We start from the raw sequence: 22,934 nt of genomic DNA, 5'->3' as shown, positions 1-22,934 counted from the left end.
TGCTTTCATTATGCATCCTGCCACATTGCCTCCATTTGAATAGTAAATAGATCTCCAATCTTTCATTTTTAGGCTGGAAGTTTCTTTAAGTGTAAAATGAGTCTCATGTAGACATCAAATAGATGGTCTTGCTTTTTTATTCAGGCCAAAACCCTGGGTCTTTTGATGGGATTATTTAGCCTACTCACGTTCAAAGAGAGTAACTATTGAAAGATATGAATTCAGTGTCATCATAATACCTATTGCAGTCCCTGTTTTTGTGGATTGTTTCCTTGGGCTTCTTCTTTCTTTTAAAGGGTCACCCTTAATATTTCTTGCAGAGCTGGTTTGGTGGTCACATATTCTTTCAGTTTCTGCCTATACTGGAAGCTCTTTATCTCTCCTTCTATTCTGAATGACAGCCTTGCTGCATAAAGTATTCTTGGCTGCATGTTCTTCTCATTTGGTATCTTGAATATATCATGCTAGCCCTTCTGGCCTGCCAGGGCTCTGTGGAGAGGTCTGTTGTTAATCTGATATTTCTCCCTATATAAGTTAAGAATCTCTTGTCTCTCACTGCTTTAAGGATATTCTCTTTTTCTTTGGAGTTGCAAGTTTCACTATTAAGTGTCAGGTGTTGAACTTTTTTGGGGGGAGGGGAGTTCTCAGCTATGATTTGTTCAAATATACTTTCTGGCCATCTGTTCCTCTTGGCATTTTCTGGAGCCCCAATTATAGGTAGATCTTCCTTCTGAAGGTATCATGTAATTCTCTTAACGTTTCCTCCTGGGCTCTTAATTGTTTTTCTCTTTTTTCCTCACCTTTCTTCCTTACCATCAACTTGTCTTCTATGTTGCTCACTCTTTCTACCACCTCATTAACCCTCATCATTAGGGGATTCAGTTTGGATTGCATGTCATTTCACTGATTTTAAATTTCAACCTGATTAGATCTAAAATCTGCAGTAATGAAATCTTTAGAATCCTTTATGCTTTTTCCAGACTCACCAGTAGCTTTATAATTGTGCTTCTGAACTGGCTTTCTGACATCAGATTGTAATCCATATTCTGTAACTCTGTGGCAGACACTGTTTCTGCTTCTTTCTTTTGTAGTGAATTCTTCCTTCTAGTCATTCTGTGCAGTGCAGAGTGGCTGTATGAGTGGGCTGAGTCAAGAATATCAACCACAGAGATCCCTGGGTGGCTCAGCGGTTAAGCGCCTGCCTTCAGCCCCGGGCTTGATCCTGGAGACCCAGGGTCAAATCCCATGTTGGGCTCACTGCATGGAGCCTGCTTCTCCCTCTGCCTGTGTCTCTGCCTCTCTTTCATTCTCTTTCTCTCTTTCTCTTTCTCTCTCTGTGTGTCTCTCATGAATAAATAAATAAAATCTTTTTAAAAATGAGTTGTAATGGAAAAGGGGGGGGAAAAAAAGGACCCTGTAGTTCTAGTTCTAAATACTATAAATCCCTCAACTTCCCCTGGAGCTTTCCAGCGCTGCTCGGTCAAGAACCTGCCCTTCCCCTGTCCTTCCAGCCGTCTTGTGGGCGAGGGGCCTGCTGTGCTGACTCTCGGGTGTCTGTGCCCGGGCAGAGCTGCTCTGTCCCTTGCTGGGTCCCCGGCTCAGTGGAGCTGTTTATCCTTTGAGGCCTTTGTTCCCTAGGGCCCGCCCCTCCCAGGCACAAGGCGAAACAAGGAGGAAACAGCACTGGCAGCTGCCACAGTCCAGCTCTGGGGTCCGCTCTCCCTGGTGACTACGCGGTCCCCCCGTTGTCACTGGCCGAAGTGCTTCCGCCGGCGCGGGGTGCTGACTCGCCGGCCCGCAGGGCGCCCGGAGGCTGTCCTGTGCCGTCCTCACTTCCCGCGTCCCAGGTGGAATGAGGATCGTGGGCTCGGGCCACGCGGTGCCTTGGGATCGGCCTGCGCGGCTGGAACCGTGCTCCCGGCCTGCGGCTCCGGCAGGCAGCGGGGCACAGTCGCGCAGTCTGCAGCCACCAGCCTGGGGACCGGCTTCTCCCGGATGCCCCGCGGGCCGCGCGCTCCAGCCCGTTAGGGACATGTCCCCGGGCGCGCCTCCTCTCAGTGACTCCGGGAAGCTGGAGGCTCCACCGGCCCCCCTAAGAGTCTGCCCAATTTCCCTGCTAAGCACTTCTCCATCCAGGAAAATTCCAGTGTGGATTTTTGACGTTCCCGATGCCCCAGGGCTCGGCTGTACTGCCCCGAAGGCTTTGGCTGCCTCACTTGAGCCTGGCTCCTCGCAGTGCCCCCCTCTCACTTGATTCTTTTTAATTTTATTTTCTTCCACCTTCCTACCTTGCGAGAGGTGAAAACTCTTCTCTCTGTAGTTTTCTGGCTGTTCTCTCTTTAAATCTCAGGTCGAATTCGTAGGTGTTCTGGATGTTTCGAAAGTTACCTAGGTAAGTGGGTGGGGCCGGGTGAGCTCAGGACCTCTAATCTGCCGTCTTGCCCCGCCTCCAGGAGAGGACTTCTTCTTTTTTTTTTTTTTTTTTAATTTTTAATTTATTTATTATAGGCACACAGTGAGTGAGTGAGTGAGAGAGAGAGAGAGAGAGAGAGAGAGTCAGAGACACAGGCAGAGGGAGAAGCAGGCTCCATGCACCGGGAGCCCGACGTGGGATTCGATCCCGGGTCTCCAGGATCGCGCCCTGGGCCAAAGGCAGGCGCCAAACCGCTGCGCACCCAGGGATCCCCAGGAGAGGACTTCTTAAATAAGATTAGAAATGGTTATTCTTCTGAGTGAGGAGGGATACAGGCAAAGTTGCCGTTGGAGGGAATTATCTTAAGAGATAAAACATTCACTACTAATGATCCATTTTTTCCCATGGTTTTAAAATCTAAGAGAAAGGGAGGAATCCAGGGAGGAAAGCAGGGAACACTGAAGTTGACTATCCCTGATAGGTATCTGCTTGCCAAGAAAAACTTGTACTATTTTAATGGTAAGATAGACAGAAGTGGAAAGGAATAGTCTGTCCAAGGCAAGAATCAAAAAAGAGAGGCTCCTACTGCTATGCTGGCTTAATACTAAAAGATTATAGTTTTGGACAAAGTGAACCTAAAAATCTCACTCACCATAAGGAAACTTCAGGTACTAACAATAACTGAGCCACTCTCAGGAAATTTATTTTTTATTTAAGATTTTATGTATTTATTCATGAGAGACAGAGGGAGAGAGAGAGAGAGAGACAGAGACACAGGCAGAGAGAGAAGCAGGCTCCACTCAAGGAGCCTGATGCAGAACTCCATCCCAGGGTCTGGGATCAGGACCTGAGCCAAAAGCAGATGCTCACCCAGGCGCCCCTATAATCCATTTTAAGGGAAAAAAAAATCACTTGACTAGTGTTAATTAATTAATTATTTAATTAATTTGAGAGAGTGAGCGCATGCACAAGTGGGAAGGACAGAGGGAAGGGGAGAGAGAATCTCAAGCAGACTCCTTGCTAAGTGAGGAACCTGAGAGGGGGCTCAGTCTCATGACTCTGAGGTCACTCACTATCTGAGCTAAAACCGAGTCCAATGCTTAACCCGCTGTGCCACCCAGATGCCCCTCAAGAAATTTATAAGTCTGTACAGCTTGCAGAACAGAAATGTTCCCAGATGAAAAGCCTCAGACACAGTAAGAACTAGAAAGAAATGAACTGGCAAATATGTGAGTAAATCTAAACATATATTGGGCATATCAATAATAATAACAATTTGTGAGATTAATGAAGAAACAAGACAGGAGGAAATGACAAAAATTTTTAAAAATTGAAAAGAAATTAAAAGCCTTAAAATCTAAAATTATGTTCTAGAAGATAGTGACAATATTTAAATGAAATTTTAATAAATAAGTGTTGCAGTTTTCTGGTAATCTACATAAAAACAGAGTCAAGCATAAATACTAATTTTTAAAAAGTGGAATAATTTAAAATACTTAATTCCAAAAGAAACTATTAAAAAAGAGGAAAGGAAAACTGAACAAATATGATAAAAGAAAACACACATATGATGAATTAAACCAACTATATCGATAATAGCAAAAAATGTGAATAAGATCAATTCTTTAGCTAAAGGACAAACATGATTAGCCAGGGGTTTTTGTTATTTGTTTTTGTTTGTTTGTTTTAAAGTCTCCACTTTCTTTCTTATTTAAAGGATAAGGAAACACCAAAGTTTAAGAAAAATGGTAGCACTAAAATATAATAATTAAAAAGCTGCTATCATTTTATTAATAGCAGACAAAATGGACTTAAAACAAGAAAAGCATTTCTAAAAATCACATGTGGCACTTTTTAAAGATAAAATTTGGTATACCTCAAAAGAGAGACTCAAAATATATAAATAAAAAATTGACAGGTATAAGGTAAAATACACAAAACAATTAAATTAGAAGATTTTAGCATATTTCCATGAGTAGTTTTGAGAACCAACATTAGTAAAAGAAGTCTGAGAACACAGTTAATAAACATTGCCTAAAAGGCACACAGACCATATTTCTTTATCCAAGATCTATAGAATATACATTCAAGTATGTTGCACTAATAAACTATCTAACCATTCCCTAGACCATAAATCAACACTCAACAAATTTCAATTTGAAATATGGAATATATTCTATATTCTAAGTACAAAATTTAGTTAAGATAAAAATCAATTACAAAGCTTCCCACAATATTGAAGATTAAGAGATATAGTTTTAAAAATTCATTGATTCAAGAAAAAATAAAAATGAAAATTTTTTGAAGTGAACAATAAATAAAATGCATATCTAAAGTGTTGTGGGATATAGCCAAACTGTACTAATGAAAAATTATAGGCTTGGTATATTAAAAAGTAATGCAATGGAAAATTAAAGAAATATATTTCAGGAAGTTAATAAGAGAAAGAAGAGCAAACTAAACTTAATGAAAGTGAAAGAAAGGCAAAATCAAAGGTTAAGGACAGAAATCAATAAACAAGAAATCAATAAACTAGAAAAGATACAATTAATAGGTAAAATCAACAAAGTGAAAAGTTTTTTTTTTTTTTAAATACTAATAGAGAGTAACCCCAGTGGCTCAGTGGTTTGGTGCCGCCTTCAGCCCAGGGCATGATCCTGGAGACCCGGGATCGAGTCCCATGTCAGGCTCCTTGCATGGAGCCTGCTTCTCCTTCTGCCTGTGTCTCTGCCTCTCTCATGAATAAATAAATAAAATCTTTAAAAATAAAATAAAATACTAATAGAATTGAAATATCTCTGACAGTATTGTTCAACACCCCCCCCCCCCAGAGATGTAGGTAAAATCACCTGTATATATAAAGGAACACACAACGGATATTGGGGACACTGAAAGGTACATAAAGTAAAGGTTTTTGTCAATATTTCACAGTTTAGATTAAATGGAAATGTTTCTTGAAGAAAAAAACACATAATGTAGCAAAATTGATCCCTAAAAAGATAGAAACACTTATTAGTCCAAAAAATTAATTTGACTCATTATTCCAAAACTTTCACTTACAGAAAATCATAATCCTAGATATGATGGATTCCTGCCTCACATTTAGGTCTTTCATCCATTTTGAGTTTATTTTTGTCTACCGTATCAGAATGAAGTCCAGGTTCATTCTTCTGCATGTGGCTGTCCAGTTTACAGAACACTATTTGTTAAAGAGACAGTCTTTTTTTCCATTGACTATTCTTACCTGCTTTGCTGAAAATTAGTTGACCAAGGAGCTGAAGGTTCATTTCTGGGTTCTCTATTCTGTTCCACTGATGTATGTGTCTATTTTTGTGCCAGTACCATACTATCTTGATGACTGTAGGTTTGTAATATACAACTTGTGTCTGGAACTGTGATGCCTTCGGTTTTGGTCTTCTTTTTCAATATTCTTTTGGCTATTTGGGGTCTTTTCTCATTCCATGTGAATATACAAATTTTAAGATTGTTCCAGCTCTGTGAAAAATATCGATGGTGTTTTGATAGGGATTGCCCTGAATGTGTAGAATGCTTTGGGTCGTATAGACATTTTAACAATATTTGTTCTTCCAATCCATGAGCATGGAATGTTTGTACATTTCTTTGTGTCTTCCTCAATTTCTTTCATGAATGTTCTTTAGTTATCAGAGTATAGATCTTCTACCTTTTGGTTAGGTTTATTCCTAGATATCTTATGGGTTTTGGTGTAATTGTAAAAGGGATTGAGCCTTTATTTCTCTTTTTGTTGCTTCATTATTAGTGTAATGGAATGCAACAGACTTCTGTATATTGATTTTATATTCTGCAACTTTGCTGAATTTCTGCATCAATTCTAGCAACTTTTTGATGAAGTCTTGTGTTTTCTACATATAGGATCATGTTGTCTGTGAAGAGGGAAACTGACTTCTTACTTGCTGATCTGAATACCTTTATTTCTTCTTGTTACCTGATTGCTGAGGCTAGGACTTCTAGTATTATGTTGAACAGTGGTGAGAGTGGACATCCCTGTCCTGTTTCTGATTTGAGGGGAAAGGCTCTATCCTTACTTTCTTTAGGGTTTTTATCAAGAAAGGATGCTTTATTTTGTCAAGTGCTCTTATTGCATCTATTGTGAAGATCATTTGGTTTTATCCTTTCTTTTGTTAATGTTATGTATCATGTTGATTGATTTGCATATGTTGAACCACCTCGGAATAAATCCCACTTTGTCATGGTGAATAATCCTTTTAATGTATTGTTGGGTCCTATTAGCTGGTACCTTGGTGAGAATTTTTGCATCCATGTTCATTAAGGTTGTTAGTTTCTAATTCTCCATTTGAGTGGGGTGTTTAGTTTTGGGATCAAGTAATGCTGACCTCCTAAATGAGTTTTGAAGTTTTCCTTCCTTTTTTTTTTGGACTAGTTTCAGAAAAGTGAGATCAACTTTTCTTTAAATGTTTGATAGAATTCCCCGGGGAAGCCATCCAGCCCTGGACTTTTGTTTGTTGGGAGATTTTTGATTAATGATTCAATTTCTTTGCAATCACTTCCTTTTGATTACTATTCAATATATGTTCAGATTTTCTATTTCTTCCTATTTCAGTTTTGTTAGTTTATACTTCTAGAAATGCATCTACTTCTTTCAATTGCCCAGTTTGTTGGCATATAATATTCTCTTATAATTGTATTTATTTGGGGTTAGCTGTGCTCTCTCCTCTTTCATGCATGATTTTATTTGTTTGGGTCTTTTTGTTTTTCTTTTTTATAAGTATAGCTAGGGATTTATCAATTTTATTTTTTATTAGTTTCATTTATCTGTTTTAAATTCCATATCATTGATTTCTGCTGTATCATAATAAAAACTTTAAACAAATTAGATAAGGAAGGAATTATTTCATCATAATAAAGGACATATATGACATGTCCACAGCTAACATTATACTAATCATGTCTCCAAAGTTCCTACCTTCCTCTAAGTGGTCTCCTCTCCCTCTAGTTGTGTAGTTTGCCCTGTCAGTCCTTAGGTCACTTTCTAAGGAGTATTCAGACTGACTTGACTTTTATCTAGCTGAGTTCATGGAACAAAGCAAACCTAGGGTCCTCCTACAATACTGCCATCTTAGCTCTGCAAAACTGGGAATAGCAGTATGGGTTTCACATTTCCTTATTTCAAACTGTATTACAAAGCTATAGTAAGTAAAACAGTGTTGTATTGGCATAAAAACAGACATGTAGTCCAATGGAGTAGAATTGAGAGTCAATAAATAAATTTGCACACATACAGTTAACTAATGTTTGACAATGTACTCAAGTAGACTCAATGGAGATATATAGCTTCTTCAATAAATGGTTGTGGAAAAACTAGATATTCATATGCAGAAGAATGAACAACCCTTATCTTACAGCACTCACAAAAATTAAGTCAAAATGGATTAAAGATGTAATCATAAGACCTGAAACTATAAAAAAATCCTATGAGAAAACACAGAGGAAATCCTTCCTAATCTTTGTTTTGGCAATATCTTTTTGGATATGACTGCAAAGTATAAGCAACAAAGGCAAAACCAAACAAGTTGGATATATCAAAGAAGAAGCTTCTGCACAACAAAAGAGGATCAACAAAATAAAGACAACCTATGGAATAGGAGAAGATATCTGCAAGCCTTTATTAGATAAGGGGTTAATATCTAAATATATAAGGAACTTGTATAACACAATAAAAAAATCTGATTTAAAAATGGGCAGAGGACCTGAATAGATATTTTTTCAAGGAAGACATACAAATAGCTAAGGTACATAAAAGATGTTCAACTCACTAATCATTATATAATTACTTATCATTACCAATCATATTTATATTTATGGTACATACATATATACATACATATGTAATAAATCTACTAATCAGAAAAATGCAAGTTAAAATACACAATAACATACTACTGATATTGACTAGGATATAAAATAACTTCTTTACAAGAAGTAATTATTCTTATAAATACATATAAATTGTATGTGTTTGAATATTTACAAGAAGTAATTAGAGTTATTTTACAGAAATAAAATTTGCCATTTAGCCAGTTTTGGGTGTGAAGCCAGTGGCATTAAGTATATTCCATTATATTTCAATCATCATCACCGTGTACCTCCAGAACTTTTCATCTTCCCAAACTGAAGCTTTATTCATTAAGCAACTGCCTTGCCTCCAGTCCTTATAAATCTGACCACTCTAGGTACCTCATATAAATGGAATTATAAAACATTTATCTTTCTTGTGTCTGGTTTATATCACTTAGTATATTTTCAAGGCTCATTCATGTTGTAGTATATGTCAGAATTCCCTCCCTTTTAAAGCTGAATAATATATGCAATGATATTGTATGCATATACCATACTTTGTTGATCCTTTCATCTGCCAATAAACACCTGGACTATTTTGATAATTATGAATGATGCTGCTATGAAAGTGGATTTATAAATATCTGTGTAATTCACTGCTTTCAATTCTTTTGAGTATGTGTCCATAAGTGGAATTCCTAGAATATATGACAAGTTATATGTTTTGAGGAGCTGTCATACTATTTTCCATAGCAGCTGAACCATTTTACATTTCCATCAGCGATGTACAGAATTCCAATTCATCCACATCCTCACCATCTCCTGTTATTTTCTGTTTTTATTTCATTATTAATAGCAATCTTAATGGATGTGAAGTTATATCTCATTGCCACTTTGATATGCATTTCCCTAATACTGGTTTGATTTTAAGCAGGAACAATTTACAAGCCCCGTTCCAACTACTGCCCCACCCCTATACCCTTACTCCTTTCTTTCTTTTAAGCAAGTAACATTGTCAGTATCCAAATGACTCCAGAATCTTCTGAGTAGATTTCCCCATTAGCGTCTATCACTTTACCAAAGAGCATTGCACGCTCAGTCAAATTAAGGTTTTAATTATTCATATAATTTCACAAGATAAGTGACAACTCTGCTTAGATCCTTCCTTTAAGGTATGATATGCCATATACTCAAGTGAGAAGAAAAACTCACCTTTACTTTAAGCTGTTATCCTGCACTCATAACAAATGAAAGATATTGGGGATCCCTGGGTGACTCGGTGGTTTGGTGCCTGCCTTTGGCTTAGGGCATGACCCCTCAGTCCCGGGATGGAGACCCACATTGGGATCCCTGCATGGAGCCTGCTTCTCCCTCCGCCTGTGTCTCTGCCTCTCTCTGTATGTCTCTCATTGATAAATAAATAAAATCTTAAAAAACAAACAAACAAACAAAAGATATTGAGGATTCAAGGTTCTTTTGACCTTAGTTTGAAAGTAAAAAAAAAAGAACTGGGAAATATTTTCTTGCTACCTCAGAGCCAAAGACTCTTGGTCGGTACAACTTTGTGAAGTTCTTTTCAGCTAAATCCATGGGGGTGAGACTTCTGTGGAGGTCCTAAAGTGTTGAGGACACGGTGAGTACAACACCTCTCATCTCAGCTATGCAACCATTCAGAGGAGACCAAGAGGAGGCTGTCACCTTGAACTGAATCCAGTTTAGAAAAAATGAGCATGAGCATAAAGCTAGGGGACAATTTCCTCTATAAATCCTGCAGGCAGAGTATGCAGACTGTAAACTTCTTATCAGTTTGTTTTAAAATTCTGGTAGAAGTCAGCACATTTTTAAAAACACTTAAGTCTATTGTTTTCTTCTTGTGGCAAAAGTGCTAAAGAATTTTAAGCTCTTCTGGCAGCACCCTAACTCTTAGCCAGATTAAATTTCTTTCCTTCATAGATTCCCTGAGGCATCATTATAATGAAAAAGCAGGCACCAGAAAAACACTTAACCCAGTTGTATCTGGAGAAAAAGTCACTTTTTGAATGATCCATGTAAAAATCTGGACACATTTTATTTTCATCACAACTCTGCAAACCATTCTCATCTCCAGTGGATACTAGTGAACTACTGCCCTCTAAAGGTCATGACCTTGAGCACTAGTGTTTTTCCTTAAAAATAAGACTAGAGTAATACTAATGACTACTTACAAGAAACCTGAAAATGAAAGCTGCAGAAGTGTTTCCTGGACTCACTCATGAGATTTACTTATTTAAATTTCTCTATCAATTATCTCTAGGTTTTGCTAACTTCTTCATTGGCCTACTTAATTCTTGAGATTCTCCTTCATTCTGGACTGATTTCTTTCATCCTTCATCCTGTCTTCAGCCAGAAGAGGAGATGAATACTTAGAGTTTGGAGCATGACCTGGGTGAGGGAAATGCTATTGTGTTATTCTAGTTAATTGCCTTCCTCAATAGATTTTACTTTCCAGGAGGATAAGGACTATTGGAGGCATATATTAGGCTATTGTTAAATTATTAAGTAAATTACTTCTGTACAAAATAAAATGATTAGTTTTCTTATACTTTTGCCATCTAATTATTTACTTACCTTTCTTCTAAGCTCTTTCTATTATGATGTCACAACATGTTATTTATTTTTTCTTATGTTACCTTAAGGTGCTTTTTGTTTCAACTGATTACTTGTTTTGACATTTCCTATCCTATCTTATTTTCACATTTCCTGAGACTCTTCTTATGGCACCACATTTGATAACCATTTTTTTTATTTCTAAATTATTCCATATAGACAAATTTCCAAATGAGTAAATGGACAAGTAGCTCAGTTGTATATTTGTCCTTTAGAATAAAATGATATAGATACTGATGAGGGCAGAAAACAGATTGAAATCTCTTTAACATAGTACTTTCTGAGAAAGGATACCATCCATGGGAACTGACTTTGACACATGAAATTTGATTTTGGAGGTAATGAATATATGACACAACATGGTTACATAGTTGCTTAACAGTGAAACATTTTATTTTAGAACAGTTTTTATTTTCCAACAAACTTCTTTTAAGTTTCTATTGCTGTTTTCAGACCAATTCTGCATGATAGCTACAATAGGTTCAAACATCATTATTTCATATTCCCCATATGAATGAAATCATATGTTTGTCCTCCTCCAATTGACTTACTTCACTCAGCATAATACCCTCCAGTTATATCCATGTCGAGCAAATGGTGGGTATTCATTGTTTCTAATGGCGGGGTAATATTCCATTGTGTGTGTGTGTGTGTCTGTGTGTGTGTGTGTGTGTGTGTATATCACATCTTCTTTATCCTTCATTTTCTGATGGACACCGAGGATCCTTCCACAGTTTGGCTATTGTGGACATTGCTGCTAGAAACATCAGGGTGCAGGTGTCCTGCTGTTTCACTGCATCTATATCTTTAGGGTAGATCCCCAGCAGTGCAATTGCTGGGTCGTAGGGCAGGTCTATTTTTAACTCTTTGAGGAACCTCCACACAGTTTTCCAGAGTGGCTGCACCAGTTCACATTCCCACCAACAGTGCAAGAGGGTTCCCTGTTCTCCGCATCATCTCCAACATTTGTGGTTTCCTGCCTTGTTAATTTTCACCATTCTCACTGGTGTGAGGTGGTATCTCATTGTGGTTTTGATTTGTATTTCCCTGATGGCAAGTGATGCACAGAATTTTCTTATGTGCTTGTTGGTCATGTGTATGTCTTCTTTGGTGAAATTTCTGTTCATGTTTTTGGCCCATTTCATGATTGGATTGTTTGTGTGTTGGGTGTTGAATTTAATAAGTTTTTATAGATCTTGGATACTAGCCCTTTATCTGAGACATCTTTATTTCATAGATAAAAATAATAAATATAAAGTTTTTTTTAAAGATTTATTTATTCATGAGAGACACAGAGAGAGAAAGAGAGAGAGAGAGAGAGGCAGAAACACAGGCAGAGGGAGAAGTAGGCTCCTCACAGGGAGTTAGATGCCGGGAATTGATCCTAGATGCCAGGATCACATCCTGAGCCAAAGGCAAATGCTCAACCACTGAGCTACCCAGGAGTCCCAAATATAAAGATTTAAGATACTTTTTCTATGGGCATCTTGTATATTACCTTATATGTAGTAAATATTCACCACATCCTTCAAGGCTTTATTCATTTATCAACATTGATTCGGCTTTTATTGTCATGCTAGCATTGAGAATACAATGAGATACAAAAAATATAATAAAAAATATTATTGGCCTCTTGGGCCACCTGGGTGACTCAGGCAGTTAAGCATCTGACTTTGGCTCAGATCATAATCTCAAGATCCTGGGATTGAGTCCCACATGGAGCTCCACGTGGAGCCCAGTGTCAGGCCCCAAGTGGAGCCACCATTGGGTCCCACATGGAGACACAGTCAAGTCCCCATCAAGCTCCACATGGAGCCCCACATCTTGCTCCACACTTATCAGGGAGTGTTCTTGTTTTTCTTACCCTTCCCCTGCTCATATTCTCTCAAAAAAATAAACAAAAATTATTTTAAAATATTACTTACTCTTAAAGTGATCATATTCTATTTGGAAAATGACAATAACATCATAGCAATGCATTTCAACCTATTATTGATTACAATTGTGCTAGAATAAGGTGTCTGTTTAGGGAAAACATATAGATTTTGTTGTTGGATTACAACTGATAGGGAAAACCCAAATTGGAAGCCGATAAAATGGGGGCCACAATTATTTTAATTGCTTTGTATGGCTTTCATAGACCTATAAAACTAATTGATGAACAAATTCTGAAACAACTTTTTCTGAGAACCTGAAGTACTTGTTAGAATGAATTATTCTTCCTTCAATGGAAAAAGAAAACCATAAACAGAAGAATGTTAATATCCTTCCATGCTGTCTCTGGTCCACTGTTATAGAATACCTCAACAACACGGAAAGCTTAAGTTAGTTACTATATTACTGAAATGTAGTCTGGGGTCTCTAGAGTTCTTATATTCGTTTGTGACTCTTCTCACAATTTTTGCTGTAGTGAAGAACAGAGTCCAGGGAGAGTACCAGAGCCTCAATGAAGGAAGTGGAGAGTCTGGGTAATTTAGTCCTTCTCTCATTCTCAGCCACACCTCCATACTACACAACTCCTGCCAAGGTCTCAAATATTTCTTATCCACAACTTGGTGGCTCATCTAATGCAAAGACACTGTTCATCATCAAAATGTCAACCATAATAGAAAGTTGAGAAAGGATGAAGTGACATTACTCATGTGAATAAAGACAGCTACATGAAGGAAAAATTTTAAAATCCTAATTTTTATGATGTCTCATGTAGCTTCATTTTGTTAGGTTGGCTTATTTTCTCCTTTTATATATTTTCCAATTTTCAGATCTTTCATTGGCCCAAGGTGGCCTATTTATTTTTCTTTGACTGAATATCTTACAAAATGACCTTTTATGAGAACTTCCCTCCCCTGTTCGAGAAAATCAAGAGTTAGGTCCACTCTTGATACAATGTTATCTTACAATTCTTTTGTTGCCTATTAAGATGATTAGACCTACATGCAGAAGATCTATCATTTACTTTTTTAAAAGACTGGGCTGATGTTTGGGAGAGTTCAGTTCATTTCTGTGGAAAACTGCTCAAAATCCAAATTTACATCTCACTTCACCTAGAGCCAGAATGTCTACTCCGTAAAAACCCAGACTGTAAAGAATCCAAGTAAAAGTGGGCTTAGAACCAGGAAAAATGTTTCGTCTGCCAGTGAAGCCACTGTAAGTATGATCCATATGAGTCATTAAGCCAAATAATGATGGAACTTATTTTATTCTACTCATGAAATATTTTACTTTTCAGTGCACTCTTATACACCTTTCCATCTTGTTTTCAGATGTATTGTTCAAGGAAGGTAGAACAAATATAGGGATATTAAACTGACAAGCAAGGAACCTGAGGCAATTTGCGTAAAATCTTATGTTCAGCTAACAGCAGGACAAGGACCACTTGCCTTACAGGCAATACATGTTTTTTGGTTTGGTTTGGTTTGTTTTCTTCTACTTGGAGCAAAGGAATTTGACATATTATACAAACTGCTATCTCTTCTGGTAACTATAAAAAATTGTGGCTCTTTGTTCCAAAATATTTAACCAACATTTCTATACTTTTCTATTTCAAATAGTATGATTACCAGAAAATAACAAAATATATTTTAAAATCCCAATAAATATACTGATTTTGTATAATTAATAAACTTGTCAATTATATAATTAATTCATTAGTAACAATTGTCATGTCTGAATTCATGTCTGAAGTCATGTGATATACCGTTTTTTTTCTTTTATTTGCATTTAATTCATGCAGAATTTACTCCAGGGCCATAGATTCTGTTTCTTCAGTTTCTTCTGGGCTATCTTTTTGCTCTGTGCAGCCTTCTGGTTTAGGAACAATCTGCTCTTTTTTAGAAAGGATCATCTCAATGTGTCAGGGAGAGCTCATGTATGGGTTAATCTGACCATGAACACTGTAAAATCTGTGCTGCATCTTGGGGTTTGTTTATGTGATTAATGACCAGAGAGTATATATCCAACCTTTAAGTTCAGCATTACACTCTGTATTTTAAGCATGTGTAGTGAAAAATTAGGACTCTTTTTGGGCCACTGGCCCTGTGTCCAGCTCCATTGTTTGGCCTAGACACACCTACCAATTCCACATTGTTGTCATGATAGAATGGCACACATTGCTTCTGCAAAGTGACATCTTTCAGATATTTGGTGACTTTTCTGATAAGCATACTCTTGATGGCCTGGTCAGTTTCATGGGTGCTCTTAAAATTAACACAAAAATTTGAACTTCTTGATATGCATGCTTCTGTAGGGTTTTTGGGTCAAGTGAATAGCAAACCATTTTTGAGATCACCTCAGGCTGCTTATAGGAAGAGTGAAGTAACTTGATATACTTAGACACTACAGTGACCCTGCTTTTTGGAATGTATGAATGGTCCATAAATTTAATTTTGAAAGAATTCAACACAGGAAAACATGTCACTTGCAAAACTATTTCCCACTATTAAGATATATACATTAGCTTTTCTATCTTTCAGGTTGGTATTTGACTTCAAACTTTTAATTTTTATTGTGATGATGAATGAGTAGATAACATTTCATTTCCAATTGCAGAAGAAACATAGGATGGCACATCTTCATTGGTTTATTGAGGCTGGTTTAAAGAAATCAAATGTATATCAAAATAATGAAATTTTCTTGGGGATCTCTGGGTGGCTCAGTGGTTTAGCGCCGCCTTCAGCCCAGGGCATGATCCTGGAGTCCCGGGACTCCCTGTATGGAGCCTGCTTCTCCCTCTGCCTCTCTCTCTCTGTGTCTTTCATGAATAAATAAATAAAGTCTTAAAAAAAAAGAAATTTTCTTAACTATAGAGAACAAGCTGTTGGTTCCCAGAGGGGAAGTTTATGGGGGTATGGGTTAGAAAGATGATGGGAACTAAGGAGTGCACTTTTGTGATGAGCACAGGGTGACGTATGGAAGTGTTGAGTCACTATTTTGTGCACGTGAGATTACTATAACACTGTATGTTAACTAATTGGGATTAAAATAAAAGCCACTACTTTTAAAGCTAATATCTAGTCTCTTCTTTCTCTCTTTCACTGTCAACCTCTAAATCCCCTCCAAACACCTGATCTTCCTTAATAATAGAAAAAGTGAAATCATTAAGGAAATTTACTAAAAAGATAATTAGCACTATCTCTCTGTTCTCAGGCTGACTTTTGACTCTCCAGAGCTAAAAAAATATTCCCTTCTTATTCTTTATGCCTCATAAAAAACTCTGATTTTAGTGTACACAAAACATCGGGCCTGGTGGTCTGACACTCTTGCCTGAAATAGAAATTCTTATAGAATATATTTTTCTACCTCCTTTACCCTCCTGTGGGCATTTATTACCATATCTTGACAAAGAACTATTCAAGGAGACGTGTGTGTGTGTTTGTGTGTGTGTAAGGGTGTGTGTTTTCTTTGGCCTTAATGCCATAGATGAAAAGAAAAGGATTTGTGACATATGAGCACTGCTGTTGTCCAGATGGTTGCTATAAAATAGAAAGACAATGGCTTAGAATCAATAGAAAACTTCCTTTCCTGATGAGATGTCATCACCACAAGTGTCTTCTTTGCTATTGAGTACTTTTTGCACCCACAACTACTAATAGTTTTCATACTTTCTGTGCCAAAGAAGGAAGATTATTACTGGGATTTTTAATAGCCAGCTACTAGATAATTAAATAGATCAATGCAAACAAATCACTTTGTATTTAGTATTTATTGCCCTCAAAATATGTATTTCTTAACTATAGTTGGTCCCCCGCTTCCAAATGACAGCCTAGAGGGAACGTATATAAGCCATAATACCCATGTTTCTTTCATGTTGTGAAGCTAGAGTCATATGTACTTAACATTGTCATTTTTGTTGTCGTTGTTGTTGTTGTTGTTGTTAAAAATCAACCTTTCCTGCCTTTTTTTGCTTCTTGCCTATATAGTTCCATGTTAGGGCTTATTTCAGGGATCTGAAATTTATTTGATAACCTTTATCACATAAGAGTGAGTCCCTGTAAAATGATAGCCTAATTGGCTACCTTAAGTGTGATTTGCTTTGAAATGTATATATATAATATATATGTACATATATATGTATATATGTATATATAAATCTGTATATATATATTTACAGTGTTTGAGATTTTTGAAATGCTTTTATGTGAGAGGATATAATTTCATACTAAAGATAATCTCCAGGGAAGATAGGAAAAGTATTCTCTCCATTTTAAAGACAAGAAACTAAGACGTAGGGAATCAAGATATGGTTCTTGAATTTTAGATTTCAAACTCTAAATCATATGATTTCACTAAATATTTAATGAAAATATTTGTGCAACACTAAAAAACTTATTATTTATTTGACTTGTTCTTTTAGAAGGGCAAGGATGATAGGAAGAAGGTAAGCTACAGGACAAAACACTAGACATTGAGGCATTTGCACTCTAAAAACTCTGGGCTGCTATCAGGGACACATTAAAATTACAAAAGGTCTGTCTTCATGGAGAGAAGAATATAACAGAATGTTACATGACTACACATTGTTTCACAGTGGGTCAAGGGAGAATGTAACTGATATTTATTAATAGTTTGTACTATTACACTAGTAATTTCATTTACTTATTACTATAAATTTGTGAGTAGATTATTAGCCCCGTTTTTAAATAGAAGCATGTACTTATGCTCTTTGAGGTTATTTAGCATGCCTAAGATTACACAAATAATAACTATGAGACTTTTTACTCCAAAGTCAATAGATGAGAGAACTCTAGATGTAAAGAATAGATCACAGGATAGCAAATGAAATAGCAGAACAATCTAGAATTGCCAGATAAAAAATATGGATGGGTAGGAAGGTTTGTCACCGGCTTAAGACCAACAAAAGCTCCAATGCCATCTAGCCCCTCGCCCCCTCTTTAGTCAGATTGACTGCCATCAGCAAGCCACTGGCACATATTAATGAGAGAGAAAAAAACTGGGACCAGGGATCCCTGGGTGGCGCAGCGGTTTGGCGCCTGCCTTTGGCCCAGGGCGCGATCCTGGAGACCCGGGATCGAGTCCCACGTCGGGCTCCCGGTGCATGGAGCCTGTTTCTCCCTCTGCCTGTGTCTCTGCCTCTCTCTCTCTCTCTCTCTCTGTGACTATCATAAAAAAAAAAAAAAAAAAAAAAAAAAAAAAAAAAAAAAAAAAACTGGGACCAATAAGAGGTTTCTTTGACATTTCTATCCTTTACATGTTTATATTTTATTTCTTTATGGCTAAGGAATAGCTTAAAATATCTTAGAATCTTCTCAATATTTGGCCATGGAAGAAAGAATTTAACCATACTTTTGGTTCTATGCCTACTTATTTCTTCATTTCAGCTTTTGTTTAATTTTTACTATATGCTGAGAGAAAAGTAAAAAATTAAAATATTTACTAGGATAGGAATGCTTTTAAAGCATTGTTTGTAGAAGAATCTGCATCACCTAAATGAAGTTTAAAAAAGATCTCTTGATAATATAAATTAAAAATTGAGAAAACTTGAGGAAATATTCAACATATGTTTGTAGAAAGACTACATAGAAAATGTGGGTGACCTTGACATCTCTCATATCCATGAAATCAATGAAGTTTTTCACTAAATTATCTAATGGAAACAAGAAAATCAATTCTACCAAAATTTTTATTTTTTAGAAGTGTTGTTGCGGCAATTTTAAAGATTGAAATATTTTCCAACAATTCCTCCTTGAAATTCCAAGAGCTTCTCAGATAAATTATGAGCTCTATACCCATCCAGAAATAATAACAAAAAAGGAATCAAAAGTTCATATTACTAAAAGAAAAAAAAAGGAATCTGTTTTTCCATGAAAAATCTCTAGCCAATTTATGTCTCTGTGGGAAACATTTATCTGAAGTAAACAATTTCTGATATTTATTTAAACATATTTTATAATCTCAATTATAAAGTATTTCAATCTTAAAAATGCCATTGATTAATCTCTGAAATATTTACTATATGTCATATACTAACAGAATTATTTTACTAAATTGTATATCTTAACAATGATTCATTGTAGGGATTTTAGAAACTTCCCAGGAGTATATTTTTGGAGGCTACATTCAGCCTTCCAGTATCTGCTGCTATGACCATCAACCATCTTCAAAAAACCTATTACAAATAAGCTTCTGAAGAATACATCGTACTGAAGAGGCTATTAAGAGGATATCATTGCACCAATGGCACTATCTATTACAGTCAACTTACTGTATAACTTTCTAATCATTATAGAAAGTAACATACTTCAAAATGATTTTAGATAACCAAAAATCTATGAAATCCTGAGTAATATTTTCTCTTCTTTCATAATGTTATTTCTCCCATAAATTATATTAGCCTAAGGCTAGGGGCTTTGCATGATTTTCTTTGTATCTGCAGTAACTGAGCTATAGTAGACACTTGACTAAGTATTTGTTCATTTCAATTAAGCTTATTGAGCAGATATTTGTTACCCATCTTTTGTGCGCATTACACTGGTGGCTTAGTATGACACATACAGTATTTTCTTATACTTCCTGTGCATAAAAATGTATGCTTGAATTAAAAAATAAGAAAGGCACACACAAATGGAATTATGAGTGTTCCTAGGCCTAAGTAATAGGAAAAATCAGCCTACTTGACTGCAAATTTATGGAGAGCTTTGACAATGTTACAAAAGATACTGTGGAAAATTCAGAGCTTTCTAGAAATAGTGGTAGATTCCATACATATAGAAAAAGGGAGTGTTCATATTCTGGGTAGAAGGTAGGGCTTGGTCTTTGGAAATACTCGTAAGTTCTTACAGGAAACAGATTAAGATATGGCTGCTAGCAGTTGGTTTATATATAGTAGCTACTAGAGTCATTTAAAAAATTTTAGCTCAGTGGTGCTATAATGGAACCAGTATTTTAAAAGGCTAATTTGGCAGTAACATTCAAGGTAGTTTAGAGCAATTGCAGAGTCCATGCAAGTGGCTATGTTATTTCAAACAGGGCGAGTAATTAGGAAAAATAGTGACCAAATACTTTTACTTTTGGCATATGATGTAAGAAGTCCTCATTTCTACCAAGAAATTATATTAAGTCATGGTACTGAGGCATGTTGAGTTTTAGGGTAAGGATGAGTTATTCAGACAGCAAGGAGGTGAGTAGGTGACTGAGATAAAGGAAATAAGATTTAGACATTAAGTGGGAATAAGTTGTGAAGTTGCAAATATAGATGACTTTTGAGTGGAGAAGGATAAGCTTGGAATAGAGAGTCGGGGTCTAAATCTGCAAAAACATAAATTGAAAACTGATCAACTCAAGAGGAAGGGATAGGAGAATTTGGACAATATAGTGGTTCAGTCATGAACTGAAATCAGTTTCAAAAAAACATGAGACTGTTCTCAGTAGTTAATACTACAAAATGGTTTTAGTTTCTATCATTTTAAATTAGTAAAATATTTGGATTTAGAGGAAGTAAGCATAGAGACTCAAGTTCTATTTCAGGTTTTATCCCAATACACATATTTAATACTTCAGGCTGTATTTTGTGCATCCATGGTCACTTCAACCCACTTCAATGCAGTTGAGTTTTAGTCACATTTTCCCAGTTAGAAAATACAAAGCCTTCCAAGTGGAAACGCTGTCTTCTCCTTTGAATCCTACAGTGGTTGTGTCTGCTGGAAGTTTAGTCTGCATTATATTATCATTGGGTTAAAATTATCTTTTGAAGAGCCTTTTGCTTACTTAAACATCTAAGCAAAGGAGGAGGCAGCTTATAATAGGAAGCTCTTTTTTCTTTTTTATAGCATTCTAAAAAGCATCTGTAAAGGTGAGATTTAGTTGATTAAAAATGATTTACAGATTTAAGGGAAGATTAAAGGCCATGTATTAGAGTGCCTCCCACACTCCCAATTGAACTAGCAGTGATTTCAGAATTTTTTTAGGAAAAAAACAAAAATTATCGAGATTTGACTGAAGTCAATGTGTATAGAATTCTGTTGAACTTGAAATGATGATTCTAATTTAATCACATGTCCATTCTCTTTTAAGAATAAAGCAGAAATATAAAATATTTTCTTAGACACATGATGGAGACTTAAATGTAGTAGACAACATTTTTAGGGTTTTTTTTTTTTGTCTTTCATTCTCTGATCAATTTATTGATGTAACATATGAAGAAAACTATTCATATTAAAGGACATTATATTTTGAAATGAAGCAGTTCTTGTAGAGTTTATTGAATGCAAACAAAATATTGACTAGGTGATATTTGGATTCTTGAAAAACAAGGGAAAAAACAAATAGTAAATATATTAGCAATTTCTAGAGACATATCTTAAGATACAAATTTCACATTGGCAAAATAAGCCTGTCATTTTTTCCCTCTACAAATTTACTTGTCTTGCATCCATTGAAGTGCTAATCACCAACCTCATTCTCATAACGCTCCTCCATTACCTACTACTCAGTCTCTTCCAGATGGCTCAGATCAACCCCTATCCTTGTTGTTCCTTCAATCTACACATTAACATCTAGTTTTTCTATTATAATAATATTATAAAGGCCAATCTTAGAGAAGAGATACACTAATAGATAAATGTGTTTGGCTGGACAGCAAGAATATTCTTGTGCAATGGACCAATTATCCAGTGAAATCAGTTAAGACTTAAGAAGGGTGATCCTTCTCAATTCACCCTGCTTGAAATACCCTTTGCAATCTCTGGCTTTTAAGCACAGCTTAAAAGATATTTCTGTGGATTCACTAGGACCATTAGGTTCAAAGTAAGGCTTTTTTTTTTTTTTTTAAGATTTTATTTATGTGTTCATGAGAGACATAGGGAGAGAGAGGCATGGGGGCCTGATGCAGATGCTCAACCACTGAGCCACCCAGGTGCTCCCAAAGTGATGCTTTTCTATTTTGTGGTTCCTAACAATTGATTGCACCTCAGTTTTAGCACCCATTACATTTGCTGTTAATAATATTCTTATCTTACTCTACTCATAAGATAAACTCCAAGAAATGATCTGGATTTTTCTCCTTCTGTGAATATTATTTTTTAAATTAGTTAATATATTTATATAACTATTCTTTATCTATGAAATATGATGGGTTGCATGTATAATATGCTGTATGTAGAATTTAATGATTTTTTATTATGAAACTTCATAGTTAATAACATAAATGTATTTCTTTTAAAAATTTTTAAATTTAAGTTTAAATTAATTAAAATATTCTGTATTATTAGCTTGAGAGGTAGAAATTACTGATTCATGAGTTGTAGAAAATGCCCAGTGCTCATTAAATCAAGTGCCCTCCTTAATGCCCATTACCCAATTACCCTTACCCCATCCACCTCCCCTCCAGCAATCCTCAGTTTGTTTCCTATAGTTAAAAGTCTCATAGGGTTTGCCTTTCTTTCTTTCTTTGTCTTATTTTTTCCCTTCCCTTATGTTCATCTGTTCTGTTTCAAAATTCCACATATGAGTGAAATCATATGGTATTTGTCTTTCTCTGACTGAATTAATTTCATTTAGAATGATATTTTCCAGTTCCATGCATGTTGTTGAAAATGACAAGATTTCATTCTTTTTTGATGACTGATACTCCATTTTCTTTATCCACTTTATCCACTCATCTGTGGATGAATATCTGGGCTCTTTCCTACTTTGGCTATTGTGGACATTGCTGCTATGAACATTGGGGTACATGTACTCCTTTGAATCACTATGTTTCCATTAGAGTGCCCTTGCGGGGTCACAGGATTGCTCTATTTTTTAACTTCTTGAGGAACCTCCACACTGTTTTCCAGAGTGGCTGCACCATACAGCATTCTCACCAACAGTGTAAGAGGGTTCCCTTGTCTCTGCATCCTTACCAACATCTTGTTGTTTCTTGACTTATTATTTTTAGCCACTCTGACCAGAGGTGGTATCTCATTGTGGTTTTGATTTGTATTTCCCTGATGCCAAATGAGGTGGAGCATTTTTTCATGTGTCTATTGGCCATTTGTATGCCTTCTTTGGAGAAATGTCTGTTCATGTCTTCTGCCCGTTTCTTGAT

The sequence above is a fragment of the Vulpes vulpes genome, chromosome 2, assembly GCF_048418805.1.
Source record: "Vulpes vulpes isolate BD-2025 chromosome 2, VulVul3, whole genome shotgun sequence".
NCBI lineage: Eukaryota > Metazoa > Chordata > Mammalia > Carnivora > Canidae > Vulpes > Vulpes vulpes.
This window is presented reverse-complemented; position numbering follows the sequence as displayed.